General features: G+C 40.1%; 1 protein-coding gene across 3 annotated transcripts in view; it reads left to right on the top strand.

The window, feature by feature from the left end:
- Positions 1 to 5,019: 5,019 nt before the first annotated feature.
- The window catches only part of GALNT11 (polypeptide N-acetylgalactosaminyltransferase 11), a 56,589-nt gene continuing 43,863 nt past the window's right edge, over positions 5,020 to 17,745 (top strand). Inside the window, exon 1 of one of the 3 annotated variants that reach the window (XR_013928034.1) lies at positions 5,020 to 5,146. The gene's annotated coding sequence lies outside the window, so the exon portion shown is untranslated. Of the gene's footprint in view, positions 5,147 to 5,761; positions 5,783 to 17,745 lie in introns of those variants that run through there. The other 2 variants (XM_080386944.1, XM_080386945.1) reach the window with 2 other exon arrangements.

Below are 17,745 nucleotides of genomic sequence, written 5' to 3' on the forward strand. Positions count from 1 at the left end.
GAAGGAAAGAAGCTGAAGGGAACTGAATGGAGCATGACAATACTGTTCTCTTCATGCTCAGTGCTGCAATTGCCTTCTAAGACAAAACAATGCATGATCCATAGATCTGTGGTATCTCCCAACCACTGTCCGTCACTTATATAAGTGGCTTCCTCTTTCTGTTCCTGCAGATTTTAGGGCCACATCACATAAGCTGATCATTCCACCCCACAACTTCTTTCTTGCTTCATTAATATGGGTTAATGTTAATGTACTTTGCTGGTTGGTAGATCTTATCTGTGCCCCATATATAAGAAAAGGGAGAGGGCCTGCCCATTACATATTAGGTTTGTTCTTGTCTCTGTCTCATTTTGAAGAGCAGGACATTTGAGAGATATAGATGCTCTGTCAACAGCAGTGATGCTAGGAGGGAGTCTTTATTATTTATTGTACTGTCACAGCATTCTGACAATAAGTATCAAACGGGAACACTGCTGTAGTAGCACAACTGGTGACTAACACAGTTTTAAAAGCATAAATGCTCCTTCACAGCTTATTTTTAAGATATCCAAAAAGCAAAGTCAGAGCTTGCTGACTTGTTATGTTAAAACTCTCATCAGCCCAAGAGCACAGCATTAGTGCTAAAAGTTCTGTCTTCAGTGAGAAAATGTAAATAATTTGAAGTGTGAGAGATTGAGGAAAGAACTGATTCACCTTTCTGAAACTCATCTCATTATCATCTGGCTTTTCTAGTTATCTAACTTCTTTGGCTTGAATCTTAGCCCAAATTCTTCTTAGGCAAGTTCTGCTACTCTAACAAGATCTAACTGGCCTGATTCACAGAAGGGTGTAAAGCCTGTCATCAACCAAACTAGTTTTGATTTAGCTTCGTGAAAAAAAATGTCCCTTTCAGCTACAGGATCTAATGGCTTAAGAACTTGTCATTTTGGTGGCTTTAGCAGCAGCATCTGTGGTTGCCCCAGAACTCTTGGTCACTGGGTATCTTCCAGACTTAAGGACTCATGCAACTGTGTTCAAAGTGTCACTACACATCAGTGCACCATTATACAACGCACCATGAATCTAAACCTTCTCAAAATCCTCATTATCAATAAATCTGAGTATCCTAAGGTTTTTCATACATAATCAATCCCTTAAAGCAATCCCAGCTGCATCAACTCAGTGGTCTAACTAGCTAAGGAAACTTAAGGAAATAGCACTGAAAAGCTAAGCAATATGCCCTCTGGCACAGCCTGGCAAAACCTATAAATTCTGACATCTAGGCTGAAGTGACCCCATGCAGATGTTTTTCATCTGAATGTAAGTTCCTCCTACGGTCAATACAGAACTACTCAATACAGTTAGTGAGGCTGAGAGTTAGACGTGTTCAAAATACACTGATATAAATATCTTGAGGTGGTCTGAATAGCTTGCTGTATCAACTATGAGCAGGGTTCAGCTTGCTAACCATACATGCTTACTGACAATTGTGATGGTCTGAGATACCAGACTTCCATGTCAGACTTCAGATAGGACAGGCTTTTTAGGAGACCTGCTTCTTCTTGGAGCAGGAGGCCAGGTAGAAAACTCCATGATGCCTAAAGTGGCATGTGAGGCCTGCATTTATGTAACTAAATCCCACATTAGTTCTCTACTGAGTATAAGGGGAGCTTAGACATCTGGCTCACATGGAGACACCTACACACTGAAACTCAAATTTAGGTGTCTTAATCTGTTGGCTGAATCCACCCCTTTACTTGGAGATTTCCTGAGCTGGCAGCTGCATTAGCATTATGTTTAAGAGGCCTCAATGGACATTTTTTCCATTTCCATTTCTAATCCACCTATGAGCACATTTATACTTTCGGCCTCTAAAATACACTTGCAGCAATTTACAGTTGTAACTCAGGAGAAAACATACTTTATTTTGTTCCTTTTAAATTAACTGCCTGAAAATTTCACTCAGAACACCTAAATCTTGTGCTGTAAGAAACACAAAATTCACTTTCTAAGACAAGAGATTTTTATGCCATTATCACATTCCTTCATAGTCCTTTTCAAAGTTAAACCACTCAAGTGTATTTAAGTGTCTTTTTTTTTCTTCTTTTCCTTTAAGGAAGCAATTCCATACCACCGATCAGCTCATTGCTTTTTTCTGTACCTTTCTTGGTACTTTAGGTAGAATTCCACACAATGTTCGAGATGTACAAGGACTCTGGGTTTTACAAGTATAAACAGTATCCCATTTCATTCTTTATTCCTATCCTAATGTACCTAACACCCTTTTTGCTTTTCACCCACTACAAAGCACAGAACTGATGTTTTCAATAGACTAGCCACAACAGCTCCATGGATTCTTTCATGAGTGCTCCTAATGTGCAATACATTAAAGGTATGTGGGATGAACTTGTTCTACAGCCTTTTCCTCAGTAGTGAGTAACAGTCTCTCTCTTCTATTCAGACACCTATTTTTGCAAAACTATTTAGAATATAATCTCTTTGAGATCTCCACCCACTGTCAAATTTGATGAATATGGCCCAAGATTTTGAAAGTATGCAAGGAGAGCAGATCTGATAAACCCATACACATATTTTCAGTTGTCATTTGACCTTTCTTTTGGAAATCAGGCAGAAAAACATGTTAAGTGATACGCAGCAAAAGTAACAGTAGGAAGGAAGAGTTCGAGAGCAACCACATAAACGTCCTGCTTCCTCAAATACTCCAAATAAACCATGCAGCACTTAGAAGGGCTTATTTACTCAATTCAAAACCATAATCACATAGTAACTGTGCCAGGGGATGTACAGGCTCTCACTTCAGTCATGGACAGCCCATAGGCAAACTATTATAAACGGAAACCACTGAAACAAATGCAATTTATCCCAGGTATCGGAAGAACAGCTAGAGTTTCCTCCGGTCTTCTCTATCACAGCTGGTCAACAATCTCTACACATTAGCTGGAGAAATTTGTTCTGAACAATTTGGATTTAGAAAAATAACATACATAAATTCTGTTTGGGTTTGGGGATATTCACCTCCTTTTTCACAAAGTAGAAGACTCAATTTTAGAAATGAGACAGGACTTAAAGAGTATCTTTTTTTGTAGCTCAGTATCCCTTTCTCTTGTGTCGTTTCTGTGTCCAAGATGTGTCAACAACAGAAACATTTAATAAACGAAATTTCAGTGCTTGAGTACATACAGATCCCAAATTTTGACCACAAATCATATTGACAGGGTATTACTTTGGGTTATGACTTCCTGCCAGCACTTTTATATGAGTTCTTGTCCCTTGCTGTGAGCACATAGGAAGTGGGTCAATTAGTTAACATTAATGAGTTATCATAGGGTATATTAAGCAGTTGGGCTGAGCAGAATATCATTATCAGGGATTTTGAGAAATTAAACATGTCTCAAAGATCTTACCGTAAATGACGCTAAAATGTAGCATTTATTAATTCTGTTAATAAAATGATAATCCAAGCACCAGGGAAACTCTTTTCTGATAAGAACTAAAATAGGTATTTGGGTAGATTAAATACCTGGAATTACAAATTAGGCAAGAACTGGCCAAATTAGAAGGACTTCAAGGATAATGGTTCTGCAGAAAGCAGACAGAATATGTGCTGAGGTTGCTTTTACCTAAAAGATTATAACACATACCTCCAGTCCTCAGGCTAAATTATTATGACAGAGAGATCAAAGCTGCGTGTTAGCCATTATGCTAAATGGTAGCTGAAACAGGAATTATGAAAAGCTGGCTGATGGGGATGCTGACTATGTGGCTATCTCATTTAACTGCACGTTACTTTCATCTTGATCCCTGCTACCTCCTTGTCATCTGTCTACTAACCCCTCCACAGACTGTCACTCCTTTTTCCCTCACTGCAGCTTCTGATTATATATTTATTATCTTTTTGTCCTCTGTACTTTAATGCTGTAGCTACACCTTTTTGACAAGTTCTGTATTTTGCTCTGTTTGTGTTATTATAAAGCACCTTGTCATAACCTCTGGACACCGGGGGCAACATCCACCAAAGAACAGGCTCAGGTGCGTCACCTCTGTTTAATTTCTGCTTTACTAAAACAAAATCTGCCATCTTCGAAGTGCCACTCAGCAGCTTAAGTTCTGTATCTGGGTATTCACAAAAAAAGCTCCTAGTCCTGAAATCTGCCATCTTCGAAGTGTCACTCAGCATCCTTAGTTCTGTATCTAGGTATTCACAAAAAAGTTCCTAGTCCTGTCTATGCTGACCCAATCTGACACTTCTCTGTTGTTGTTCTTAAACCTCACCAGGGTTTACAAACCCAACATGCCTTCCAGTTTCAGCTCTCCGTCCCAAAAGGACACCTGCCAAGTCAGGTCCCACACAAAGCTGTATCAGTGGTGAAGTTACCTCACCACCCTTTTGTCTATTAAGTCAGCTGCTAGATCACTTACTCTGGGTAGAAAAGATGTGAGGATTCAACATGCCTCTCTAGGGGACGTAAACTCATCACTACAGATGCACATTAACTGCCAAGTTCAGGTTATTTTAGGGTAGTTGTGGTTGTTTTCCCTCAACTATCTCCCCCTTCCTGCTGAAGAAACCAGTCCTCCAAATTCCAGACAGCTGCTCAAACTACATGGTGAGGAAAAGAGTGCTGGTTGGCCCAGATATCCTCTATCCACCTGATCCACACCTCATTTCTCCCCTTCAAAGCCCCCAAACAAGTACTTCCAGAGGCCATTTAAAATCATAAAGGCCAAAGCAGATACCTCCCTGAAGGCCTGGAAAGGCCTTTAGTCTTCACCTGCGAGCTGCAAGGGAACTTGCAAGCCTGGTGGGATAGGCAGATGCGCAGAAGCTCTGAGGGGGGAGGGGGGCTGAAGGCCGCACGCCCACAGCCCTCCAGCCCTGAATTCCCCCCGTAGCTTCATTGCCGCGTACTGCTCAGCAGAAAGCGGGCAGGCAGGTGCCCCACCGCTCTCCCCCCTCACAGCTCGCCATCTTCTCAGGCTCCCTCGGCCCCGCCTGTCATGGCGGCCGCGCCCCGGCCCCCTCACGTGACGGCGTCGGCCGGGGAGGGAGCAGTCACGTGGCGCCAGCGCCGCGCGCGAGCGGTGCGCGCTGCCGCCGCCGCTGAGGGCACGGGGCGGGCGGAGGGGAGATGCCGCCGCCACCGCGGTGAGTGCGGGGGTGGTGGCGCCGGGGCGGTGAGCGATAGGGTCGGTGGCGGCGGTGTGAGGGGAGACATCCCCGGCGGGGGAACCGGTGGTGGCGTGAGGAGTAGCTCCGGGGTCGGGGGAGTGAGGGACGGGGCCGGCGGCGGCGTGAGGGGCAGCCCTGGGGGCGGCGTGAGGGACGGGGCCGTGAGGGACGGGGCCGGCGTCGTCGTGAGGGGCAGCCGCGGGGCGGTGAGGGACGGGGCCGGCGGCGGCGTGAGGGGCAGCCCCGGGGGCGGTGTGAGGGACGGGGCCGGCGGCGGCCGTTTTCCCGCCCACCCTGAGGGACCCGCGGGACCCTGTCCTGGGAGCAGCGATTCCCGTTTCCTGCCGCCCCTCCACGGGACGGCCAGCGGTCGGGCTCGGGGGTTCTCCCCTTCTGGCTAATATGAACCGTGTTACAGCGGGCAGGTTACGCGTGGTGGGGTGGCTGGGTGAGCCAGGCGCGTGGTGAGGGCTGTTAGTTTTCATCTGACCAGCAGATGAGACCGTGGGGCTGGTGTGGGTTGTGCTACGTAGGATGGAAGACAACGTAGTTAATATTTTTTTTTAGTTTTTAAATGCATGTGAAGGAGCAGCAGCAACAGCCCGCCTGCAGGTACACTGAAACTATGCAACTGTCAGCCCCAAATGTGAGGATTTTACATGTTAGTTTTGCTGGCGCTGCTGCTTTCATTGATTCATTTGCAGGGTGATGGCAGTAGTTGCTTTTTGGAGGACTGCTTGACTCTGTGGCGTATTAAAGCTTTCTTATCTTGATGATTGCAAAATTTATTTTTAAAGCGTTTCTCCTTTTTTTGTTCCTGTGGCTTTTTGTATATAATTTGCAACATTTGAGGCTCCCTTTTCCTCTTAGCAAATATGTCTTGTTCGACGTTCTCCAGCCCTTCTAGTCAGTTCTCATTGCCATGTGGTATTTTTCTTTTTTTGTGTGTTAAAGCTTGTAAGAAATACTATAACAGAAAATACTCTTAGCAAATTAACTGTCTCCAAGTTAATTGCAAGGTGAAAAGGTTCTCTAGTTCCTTGTTTGCATGAAAGCAGAGCTGAGCAAACAACCAAAAGCTCTGTGCTGCTGGTAGCAGGGGGCCTAGCAGGTCAAATTCTTCTCTGCTGTGGTGTGGCACTGGAAGCAAACACTGCGTTCAGAAGCTTCCTTTCCAGATAGCTCCTTCACCTTCATTTGCTTCTTCACAGGTGTCAGCCTTAAAACTGCTGTTGAGACTAATTAATACACTAATGCTGCCTAGTATAGCATCTTTCCCAAACTGCATCCTGACTTGTTTTCAATATTAGTTGCAGGGCAATGGCAGTAGACCTTACAGAACTTTATTGTATAACTAGATTAAAAAGTGCAGCCCCTACTCTTCCAAAGAAAAAGGGTATTTCATGACCTGGCTTTGTTGCTGCTTATAAACAATCTGTGCTTATCTGTTTGGTCCAGTGTATTTTGAGTATTGCTTTCTGTTTGAAGGAATGTTGAAATCTCTTAATGCCGGTACAGTAATTATGCAGGTGAGCAGCAGCATCAGCACTCTCCCAATATGTTTTTTCCCCCCTTTTTCTCTGGAAAATGTATTTCAACATGAGATTAAATCTTTCTTAGAAAGAAAGTCTGTAAGTGACATTAAATATTCGCAAACTCTTTCTGATCTAGCATCTACTTTTTTATTTTAATTCCTTTTATATAGATCTCATCTTAATAGGAAAATGTTCCCAGACATCTCTGGTTAGCTTAAGCTGATTCAAGTGCAGTCTATGCCCAGGAAAGGATGATACCAACCTCTCACTGACAGTATGTTTCTGCCCTGCTACCCTGTAGGCAACCTCTGCATATGTGAAATAGTCCAGCTGGGATTCCTAGACCTCATTTTAGAACAGCATAAACTTCCAGGTGGTTCCAGATAAGAGGCTTTTGATTAACAAGCAATTGGCCTCCCCCATTATAACTGTCTCTGAAGAACTGCATGCCTTCTGCATAAGCTTTTCCTCATCTCTGAGTAAGATAAGCTCCTGCAGAGTTTTAGGGGCTTTTCTGCAGCAGCGAAGGCAAGAAATAACACTGCAGCTCTAATGAGACTTCCATCTCTCAGCCTCAGAAGAGGAAGCCAGCAGGCTAAGTGACATGTATTCTGGTTTAAGAAATTCTGACTGCAGATTTCAGGGCCGGTTGCCTGTCTTCTGCTATCTGATCATTTTGCCTCAGAGGATGCAAATCAATACTCCATTATGCATAGGAGTAAAACTGGAAAGAGTTCCTGATAAGCTGCAGTGGAGTAGCTGTTTATAAGAATGGGTGAATATCTTCATCATTTTCATAGTGATGTAAAATAACAGTAGGTGTGATTCAAACGTTTTAGGAGGAAGCCCTGAAACAGCATGGCAAGAGAAATAAAGATGAATTATTAGTATTTTGAAATGTTGTCTATGCAAAACATGCTTTCTCATAGTAAATGCTAGAAAAGCCAAATTTTTAGTGGTAGTTACAGGGCATGTGTGTGGAACAGGGCAAACTATGGGTCAGATGGATGAGATTAGAAGTATCTGAGCAGATAGTAAAAATGGGGATTTTGGATCTTCTAACAAGAAAGAATAGGGAACTGTGGGGGTGAAAAGAACAGAGGGAGGATCATTTTTATGTTAGTTACGTTACCTTGGAAGGTGCTGTAAAAAGGTTGTGGTCTGAGCAGCTGGCAGGCTGAGTTTGGCAGTGTGGCAGCTGTGTGTTGATTGCTGAAGCAGAGAAGTAAGGAGAGACTTCCAGCTGAAGGGAAAAGGTAAAATTTTGAAAAAAATACCATCATTCCTTTCTGTGACAGTTAAGTTCATCAACTTCTTAAACACTTCCATCTGTCTGGCTAGGTAATACTACAGTTACAGGTATCTCTAAAATAATTTTCTTTAGTGCCATTCATTTTGGAGAAGTGCTGCATTATGTTGCTTGCTGTTGAAGAGCAAAAGTAGGTTTGTATATTTCAAGTGCAGAAATTAATTTGTTTATTTTTTCTTAAAAAATGTTACAGAGGTTAAGTCTATTTCAATCCTTGTTAGAGTGTGGGGGGTAGATAAATTGTCTTGATTCTTATCTAATTTTTCTTTTCAAAACATATGGTGGGTTATGGAGATGAATGCATCTGTTGTTGCAGCTACTGTGTTAATGTAGAAAATACTGTCAGTACAAAGGCCTCGGCTGTTTAAACCAGTGTTTAGCAGCATGAGTAAATGCATTTGTTAGGCTCATTTTGTGTAAGAGTTAATAGTATACGGCACATCCTTCAGCTGTGCTCTAGCATGTTTCTTGTGTGAGTCAGTGTTGTGTAATAATTAGTATAAGTACTTTATTTGAAAACTGTGACAAAAAGGGGGGGGAATTAGGAAGCTGATCATAATGTTTCAATCATATGTTGACTTCAAGTATTTTAAGTTTCAGATATTTTGTTGTATGACCTTCTGAATGCTTTCCCTGAGAACTGGAAATATGTGAAGTCTGTAGGTTAAACGACTGACGGTGTTATTGAAATGTAGAGTATGGATTGAAGTGCCTGTAAGAGTGATGTGCTGTATCTCAGCCCTTTCTTGTGCAGTCTGGGGTTTTGGCAGCCAGATAGTTTGTATGTTTGAAACTGGAGTACAGTGGTTAGGGGTGACTCAACTTTTCCACTGTTTACACTAGTTAGAAACCCCTAATGCAAGGAACCTCAGCACTTCGTACTGCGTGCTTTATGCTGTGTAGAATGAGCAAGAAATAGGTGTGCAGGCTAGGGACAAGTCCAGACCCCACTACCCCGTGCTGCTTACAGGTAGGTACCTGGATGTCTTTGCTGGCTTTAAGTTCAGTTTGGAGCAGGTGAGCCACTGTGGTTTTCTCTCTCACAGCAGCAGTGGCATTGCAAGTTCAGCATTTCTGAGACTGCAGGTTTGCTGTGACTGACAAGTTGTACATTTATCAGCTGTGCTACAGTGAGTGTTTGCGTACTCTGACCCCTCTAGCCATGGAGCAAGCTACCTTGACAAAAATAATTTTTCTTGCTGTGCAAGACAAAAAGAATCTGTGCATGAAGAAATGTTACAGTGTGGCTGATGGGAGGCAACTGCTTACCCACAATAACTGTTTGAATACATAAGACTTCAACTGTGAGACACTGCACCATTTAAGAAGTCAAATTTTAAATTAACAGGTTAAGCTAATAAACTTGCAGAGGCATGCTGAAGAGAAGGTACCTCAGTAAATGATTACTATGTGCCAGAGTGATTTAAGCAAATACATAGTGAATGGTAGGAGCACGTTCATAGGGGTGGTCTCTTTACGTAAAACCATCCAAGCATTGCTTGGCTAAATGACATAGATGTTCTTGTGCAGACAAGGATTAAATTAGATGCTTTAAATCTTGGAGATGGCCTTAATTAAGGCAGAGACCCTTTTCCAGGAAGCACAAAACTCTCCTGTTTTGATACACAACCCCTTCTGAATCAATCTTCGTAGCTATTTGACTGTTTTGCTAATTTCTGAAATGTAACATCAAGAACCAGTGATGTCACTGTCTCTGATACCTTTCATATTTGTTAGTAAATTTGCTTTCTACAAGTGCTTTCTTTAGTTTTCTATTTCCTGGAATACCATAATTCTGCCTGTTAGCAAGAATCTCTTATCCCTTGCGTCAGCAGATGCTGAGACTCATTGCGTGTGAAACGAGAGAAGGCTAAGTTTTGGGTTGCACGCTAACCTTCTGTGCTAGCAGTGTGTTGAAAAGCATGGCTCCTAGTGAAGTGGGAAAATGTATTTTTGATTTGCTCTTCATTTTGTAACACCATCTGTGATTTCAACATCAAAATCCTGAGTATGCTTTCCCATTAGAAACATTGGCAATAGATAAGTAGAGGAAAAGTGACCAACAGTGGATGGAAAAGGAGTGGTCCACAAATCTTTCCTCAAAGGGATTTCTTTGGAAAAGGAGAGATTGAGCCTGTAAGGTCATGTAGAAGGGAATAAAAGACAAAGAAAATGAATTTTCGGCATAACTTGCAGAAGTCTCCTTACAGACAGTGTAAAATCTCTTTATGCTAGTGACTGATCATTCCAATGCAACAGTTAATGTCTACAAGTTTTTTTTTCAGAGGCATGCTAATAGAAGGTCTGTTTACTTAGGTATTTGGAAAACTCCCTACCCTATTGTCTAATACAATATTTAGCATGATAAATATATATTAAATTGATAGTTTAGATGTGTGAGTGAAAGTGTTTTCATTGACTCCATCTGTAGCTATGGTTGTACCAGCAATGGTACCTCTTTGTTAGTATTACTGTGTTGTATTAAGAAGGGGAAAAAAGAGAACGTTTACCTAGACAAGAGTTTGTGAGTATAGTTTAGAAATAGATTTGCTGGGGAAACAGGAGGTGTGTGTTACTGCTGTTCTAACCCAAAGTTCGACTTCTGTTTGTGTCATCTCTGGTTATTGTTGCCTCAGAACCTTTGATAGATTCACTTTAATGCACCAGTCAGGTTTTATAGGTGACAGCTGAGACACCAAGTTGTGAAGGATGTCATCAAAATCTGTAGCAGAGCAAATGATTCAGCCAGGATGTCCCACAGATCAATCTAATAACTTATACAGGTGTCTTGGTTCAGTCAGTCAGTTGAAGAGAGAACACGTTGTATTAAGTTGTATCCTTAGGATTCCTCTCTTTTTTTTAGAGGTTAGAGACATTGGTGAGAAAATGAGAGAAGTGGAGAGAAGTCTGTGCATAGAAATTACTTTAAACTTCCATTGAGAAAATGGATCTAAACCCAAGAAGATTGCAGGGGTTTTTGGTCTTCCTAGGAGTTTCTTACTGGGAAAAATGAAGTTCTTATGCCTATGCTGTTCCAAATGATATTGTGGTCTCTGTGCTAAAGCTTGGAGTGAAAAACTCCCAAGTAACCTTTGTTTCTGGACATGAGAAATGCAAATGGACATTGAATTCAATTCAGCGCCTGCTTTTAGTATTTATTTCAGTTCTACTTTTTTTTTTTTTTGCCAATGGAAATCCACCCAGTGAGGACAGGATGTATTGAGGAAATTTGTGTGCCACTTCTTAATAGCATCGAGAAATGTAACAGGAGTTAAGAACGCTGAGCGGTTTAGAATGAGTTAAGTATTTTCCTGTCAGAGGCAGTTTGGAGTGTTAAACTGTAACTTGTTTTACCTTCACTCACATTTCTAGTGCTACATTTAATCTTTTTTGGTTGTTTTTGGTGGTTTTTTTTTTGTTTTTTTGTTTTTTTTTTTTAAATAATGTCTATGTATGCTAATATTAAACATAAAAGTGTTTGATACTGGGCTAACCAAACTAAGTTGTAAGGACAGACTGCGGTGCTACAGCAAGTAGCTGACAGGTTAGTGCTGTCTTAACTGTGGCAATTTCTGACATCTGACTGTAAGTGAATGTGACATGTCTGGGATCCAAACATCACACTTCTGATTATTATTATTTTTTTAATATAAGTTTATGCATATTGAAAAGGAAAACCCTACAGAAATGAAGTAAACGTATGATTTGTGGGGGGTAAGTTTGGATGTCTGTGAATGCTGTAATCTGATGTTGTAGGGTAAGATGCAATGCAACTGTTCTAATTAAGATAGTTTTCAAATTTGTAATACTAGTAATAGCTTAATTGTAGCAGTTTTGCATTTTACACGTGTTTGGGTATAGCCTTTTGAAGCTTCTAGTCAGAGTTCGAAAATGTCTTTTGTGTATTTTTTTTTTGTATACGGCTGTTGATTTCAGTACTGAGTTCTGCACAAGTGGATGGTAGATTTCTGCTTGGAGCTAACTGCAGAACTGGGATTGGCAGAAAAAGCTGGTGCAAAATGCAGTGTCTGTGGTCAGTAGTCACAGATTTAAAATTGAGACTGGTTAACCCCAGTTTTCACTGTCCCACTCAAAAGTATTTCACTGAGGGCTTTTTTGTTGCCAAATTTGTTGCCAGCATTTTTGGCAGGAGGGAGGACTGTACGAAGTCTGATTTTTTTTTTTATTTTTTATTTAATTTTTTTTTTAATTTTTTTAAGCTTTGGAAAATGTGTTTTCACTTTGCTTTTAAAAGACTGGAAAAAAGCCCAAAGCACTTTTGATGAAAATTTCTTAAGATGAACAGAAAGCATACCTAGAAAATTTTAGTCAAGTTGTGGAAATTTCATAAAATTACTAGTGATTGGAAGATGAGAACTAAAGGCATTTTTAGAACTGAAATTTGTATACAACTTGATTATTTTCTCTGGCATTACTGTGATCTAATCCATTGGTATTGTGATGAAGAATGCCTTAGAAATGCGCTGATTGATTATGCCTCTTTAGTGAGTGGCCGTAAAATGACCAGTCTTGTTTATGTTGCCAAATAATGTCGGATCGTGTATATCATGTATATGTGAAATCCATATGGATCGTGCATCAACTGAAAAAAAGAAAAAGGAGAGAGTTGGAAAAAATTTCCAAACCTCAATCAACCAAAAATAATTTGGTGCTCTTGGACTTGCAAGCAGTACTCAGCAACAAAGTGTTAAGTTTCAGGCTCAGCGTTTTATTGTTCACAGAGAATGAAGACACCAACTGGATTTGACTGCTACTGCAGTAAATGTGTTTTCACTATGTAACCTTGCACTGCTTCTTTAGTGCCGACTCTTCTGGAAAAAGGTGAGCATGTTTGTTGAGCTGCTCACTTAGAAGTGTGTCTTATCTAATTCCTTGGTATGCATCTGTATTTTTGCTGTTATTTTGGGGAGCTTTGCAGACATAAAATGCAAGGAACAGCTAAGTAGACTAAAAGCATTTAGGAAAAGGTATTAAGCAGCTTACTTGTGTGTAGTTGACCTTGTAAGCTCTCTTATATTTTGCATTTGTGTATGGTGCTGGAGGGTTCTTAAACTAATATTTAGATACCTGGATCTTTAATATGAGAGAGGTGCATTGAAAATAAGTTGCTGGTGTGGGTTTTTTAATCTTGCTATTTTTCTAAGCTATATGTGGAGAAGGAAGGGCTGTATTACAAAATGCATGCACCTTTCTTTAGAGACAGTACATGAAAATTCTAGCTTCCTTAAAAGCTGGTTTTGCTAAAGAGAAGAAGATTTCACTGTTTCAATTGGAAGCAAGTGTTTATTAGCAACAAAACCGAAGAAGGCATTTTTAGGACTCCATGAATGGCATGACATTTATATGCCAGATGGTGTAAAGTAGCATCCAGCCGAGCAGCCCTACGGTGCAATGTTTGTTATGGGGATAGGTAAGAAAATTCCATGCATATAACTGTGCTTTGGGAAGCCAGTAGCTTTTTTTTGGGGGGGTGGGGGGTGGGGAATGAGGACACTGCAGCAGCATAAAACTGTCTACTGTATAGCCCTTACTCGGTATTGAGCACTAGGATTTTGGTAAGCTCATGTTTCTAATCCAAGTACTTGCTTTCTCTAATCAGACTGGACTATTGTGTTACTTTTCTTGATGCAAAGTTGTACCACTGGTTGTAACTAAAACTGGTGTTCTTTTCTGTTGTTTGTTAACATGACATGCTGACTCTTATGAAACTTTTTCTTTCCAAAACTTGTAACTGCTTTTTCCATTAAAGTGTGTCCTTAAGTGAGAGCCCTTGTGAAATCCTCTCACTCCTTGGAGAGAAGGATTATGTGCGGAGAAAGGTATCCTTTGGAAAAAAAACCTTGTATGTTTTGTTGTTGACAAAGAAATGAAAGATGTTACTGCAGAAGATACTTTTAATTTCTTTAAGGGAACATTTGAAATGGATGTAGGTAAAGCAGGAACTTCATTTTTATTATATAAATGCTAAAGTGTTTGCATTTACTCTGGTATGGCAGCCTGCTAAGTAAAGCTTTTATATTGGAGTTGAGAAATTCCAGAAAGTTTGATAAGCAAAATTATGTTCCAAGAGGAGGCGTCTCAATATATAGTCCACAGATTTAAAAATTATAGTATGCAATATTTAGACATCTCTGGTTGAAGTCCAAAAACTGAAATACGAATGAGTATATAAGTGAGTCATTTGACAGTGGTAAAATTGTGAGGGGTAAGAACCTAAAGGTATAAAGAAGATGAATTTTTAATTTTTTCCTGGAACACTTCATGCTTTTCAGACTTAGTATACTCATAGTATAGTTTCTTAGGTCTTCAGCAATTTATGCAACTAGTCTCTCTATGTGTCTGTCTTTATCTATAAAGTGTATTGAACGTTATTGGTATTTTTAAGATTATGTATCTGTAAAGTGTTGATTAAAATTTTTTATTCATTCCAGGAGGATTTATTTTAGGTGGTGTGACATGGATTTATATAGCTGTGCTGAAATGATTAAAATGTTGGCTCTCAAAGCTTTCAAAGTTGCATTTAGAAGTGACTTACAAAGGCTAATTAAAAATAGATCTTAGTGTGTCATCTCATTAAAATGAATGGGAACAGTGATCTTATGCAAGAGGACAGCCTGTGGTCCACAGTATATTTCTGTGAGTGGGAGCTGCTGTGTCTGGAGTTATATTGGTCGTCTTTTTTAATCTCTCATTCTCCTGCCTTGCACCTTACTAAATAGTCTGGTTTTGTTTTCTTAATATCATCACTGTAGGTAGTGGCAGTCTCTTCTGCAGGCTGAAGAAGCCCAGCATCCTTAGCTTCTCCTCACAGGGCAAGTGTTCCAGCCTGTGACCATTTTGGTGGCCTTCCACTGAACTTGCCCCAGTTTAGTGATGTCTGTCTTGTACTGACAGATCCCAAAGTGGGTACAGTACTCTGCCTGTGATCTTATGAGTGCTGCGTGGGGTGGTGTAATTGCATCCCTCGGTCAACTGGCTGTGCTCCTGTCGATAAGCCCATATGCTGTCAGCTGTCATTGCTGCAAGGGCATGCTGCTGGCTCATGTTTAAGTAGATCTCCCAGGTCCTCCTTTGCGGAGCTGCTCCGTAGGCTGTGTCTGTGGCCAGGGAGTTTGTCTGTCCCAGGTGCAGGATTTAGCACTTGTCCTTGCTAAATGTCATGAGGTAGGTTCCTCTAGGCCAAACCTGTCTTTACATGAGTAGTTACCTGCCTATATTGTGTCAAAACCAGCTGCTTAATTCATGAAGTACAGTGACCTGTCCCCTTTGTATGGTCAAAAATTAATGGTTGTTTTTAATTAAAAACCAACTGACAGGTAGATTCAATTTAGTGCTAAAACAATCCAGTAGGAGAGTGTTTTTATAAGGAGTTAAATTGGACTGGCACTTTGATTCTGGAGCACATGAAACACTAAGCTTATATTTGGAAATACCTTCAGCTTTTGTTCTGAATGTACATTCAATGGAGGTTGCTTCTAGTGATGTGTGTTGGAGTCTGAAACAAAGCTGCTGAAGGTGTCCCTTTTTGATCTTGCTAGTCTGTTACCTGTGACTATCCCTTAATACTGGTTGCAGAGTAGAGGATGCCTAGAAAAAAAAAATTCTCATGAAAGTGCAGAAGCTACTGTGAATGGCATCTCTGTGGTGACTGTATTATTGGAGTACTACTTCTTCGTGATCTGGCCTGTTTATTGTCCTGTTAATGCTGTTGAATCACTAGCAAACAAGAAAATAAGAAAGCCTGTTCGTGCTGTTGCTTGTTTTGGAAGGGAAGAAATGGTAGCCTTGGACAACATCTTCAAGGCCAAGAAATATATAAAAAGTTAAGGCTGCTAAAAGATCAAAATTAGATTTGTAAGTAGTGTTACTTAATCTTCATAGGTTTTTCCCCCCAAATAAATAATCAAGTAAAAATTAAAAGCATCTGTAGAAAGTCACAGAGCAAATTATCCTAATACTCTGTAGAAAGATAAAATTAGCTTAACTGTTTTTTTCCACTAGAATGCTCTTTAAAAAATGCAGATTATACATATCTGTTCCTTGCCTTATTATAGATCCAAAATATACAGGCAGTCTTGCAGGAAATCTGGGTATATGAGTTGTGTATCTGTCTTGATTTTTGGACTTTTTTTTTTTTCAAGAAGAGTTATTCTTGGAAAAACTACAAGCAGTCTTTAAGGTTTTCTCAAATAATTCTTACTCCTATTTCAAAAAACTTGAGGTTAATCTGGTCCTTTGTTTGACCTCTGACAAACATGAGTTTTGGCACAGTCATGAAATATCTAGTCATACGGTGTGTATTATAAACTGTTGAGGTTAATCCAAGCAGATGTCAGTGTTTAAGCAGTGGCAGGTCCTAGACCCTGTAGCTACTTTTGCTCTTTAAGCCAAAATGTTATGAAATGTGGTTGGCTTTTTTTTATTCTCCATTAAAAATGTTGAAGGCTAACACATTAAGCCAGTGTTAAAAGTTGCACAGGTTACTAATGACAAAACTATCCCAGGCTGTCTGGGATAACAGAGTTATATCACTGTTGGGTTAGTTACTAAATGAATGTAAATATTACTGGGTGTGATGTATGAAATGAATGTCATGCTGACGTTGTAAGGATGCTACAAGAAGCTGGTGTGACATGGAAAGCAGCATTGCACAATAACTACTGAACCTCAAGTCTGGCAGGTAGCTCCTAGAGGTTTTTTTAGCTTTACAATTGATTGACTTTCAGAGACTTGTACTAATAGCTAACTTTTACAGTTCTCTTAAAAAAAAAATAAAAAAAAAAAAATCAATGATTTACTGCTTGTGCAAGGAACTGAGACTTCTGTACTGGAATTCATGGAAATTAGAGAGGAATATTTTACTCTTGGCATTTCTGGCGTGTAGGTCTGCAAACAGTTCCAAGGCTTTGCCAAAGTCTGAAAGCTATCAGGTAATAGATATATGACAGTCAAAACAGGGCAATAAGAGAGAGACTGAAAAGCTGAGTATTTGGCTATAAATTTTCAGAATACTGTGCCTTTCAGTCTTGATCTCTTCTGAGCTAATGTTGAAGAGAGCAACTTCTAAGATTTTTTTTTTTTCCTTTCGTAGTCACCCTAGTTGCCTCCAAAATGGATTTAATTTCCTGATGTAGGAGATGCTGCCACCTTGAATGATTTGTTTGTTGTGTTGAATTATCTTTGGATTCCTAAGTATACCAATGTGGACAGCCATAAACTCCATGTATCACTAGGATCTTGTGTATGTGAATGAATGCTTTTAAAACGCTCAAAGGTGTTATCATTTGTTATTTGCTGTGAAAGCTCCTAATATTGCTAAGGGAGAGTATTTGGGATAGATAATTGTTTGAGGTATTTTTGAAATTTACTTTTGGCAGCTGTGTTCTTAATTGCTAGTAAAATTTGTGAGGAACTGTATTGTGAAACAATTTTTCTCTATATGTTTAAATCATAGATTTTTTTTTAATGGCAATTACTGGTTTTGTTTGCATTTAATACATAAATAGAAATGGATTTTAACTACACTGTCCACATAGCAATTTATTAGTGACTAGTCTCAGTGTTACAGTGTTTATTGCATAGGTGAAAATTATTCTTATGAGCCCATTGACATTGTTATCTGGACAATGCAATTCTGCTTTTTTGATTTAAGTTGTTTCTATCTAACTGTTCAAACCTGCTAGCTCTGTTTGCATTAGCAGAGCTTTAGG

Source organism: Falco punctatus, assembly GCF_963210335.1.
Source record: "Falco punctatus genome assembly, chromosome: 4".
Lineage (NCBI taxonomy): Eukaryota > Metazoa > Chordata > Aves > Falconiformes > Falconidae > Falco > Falco punctatus.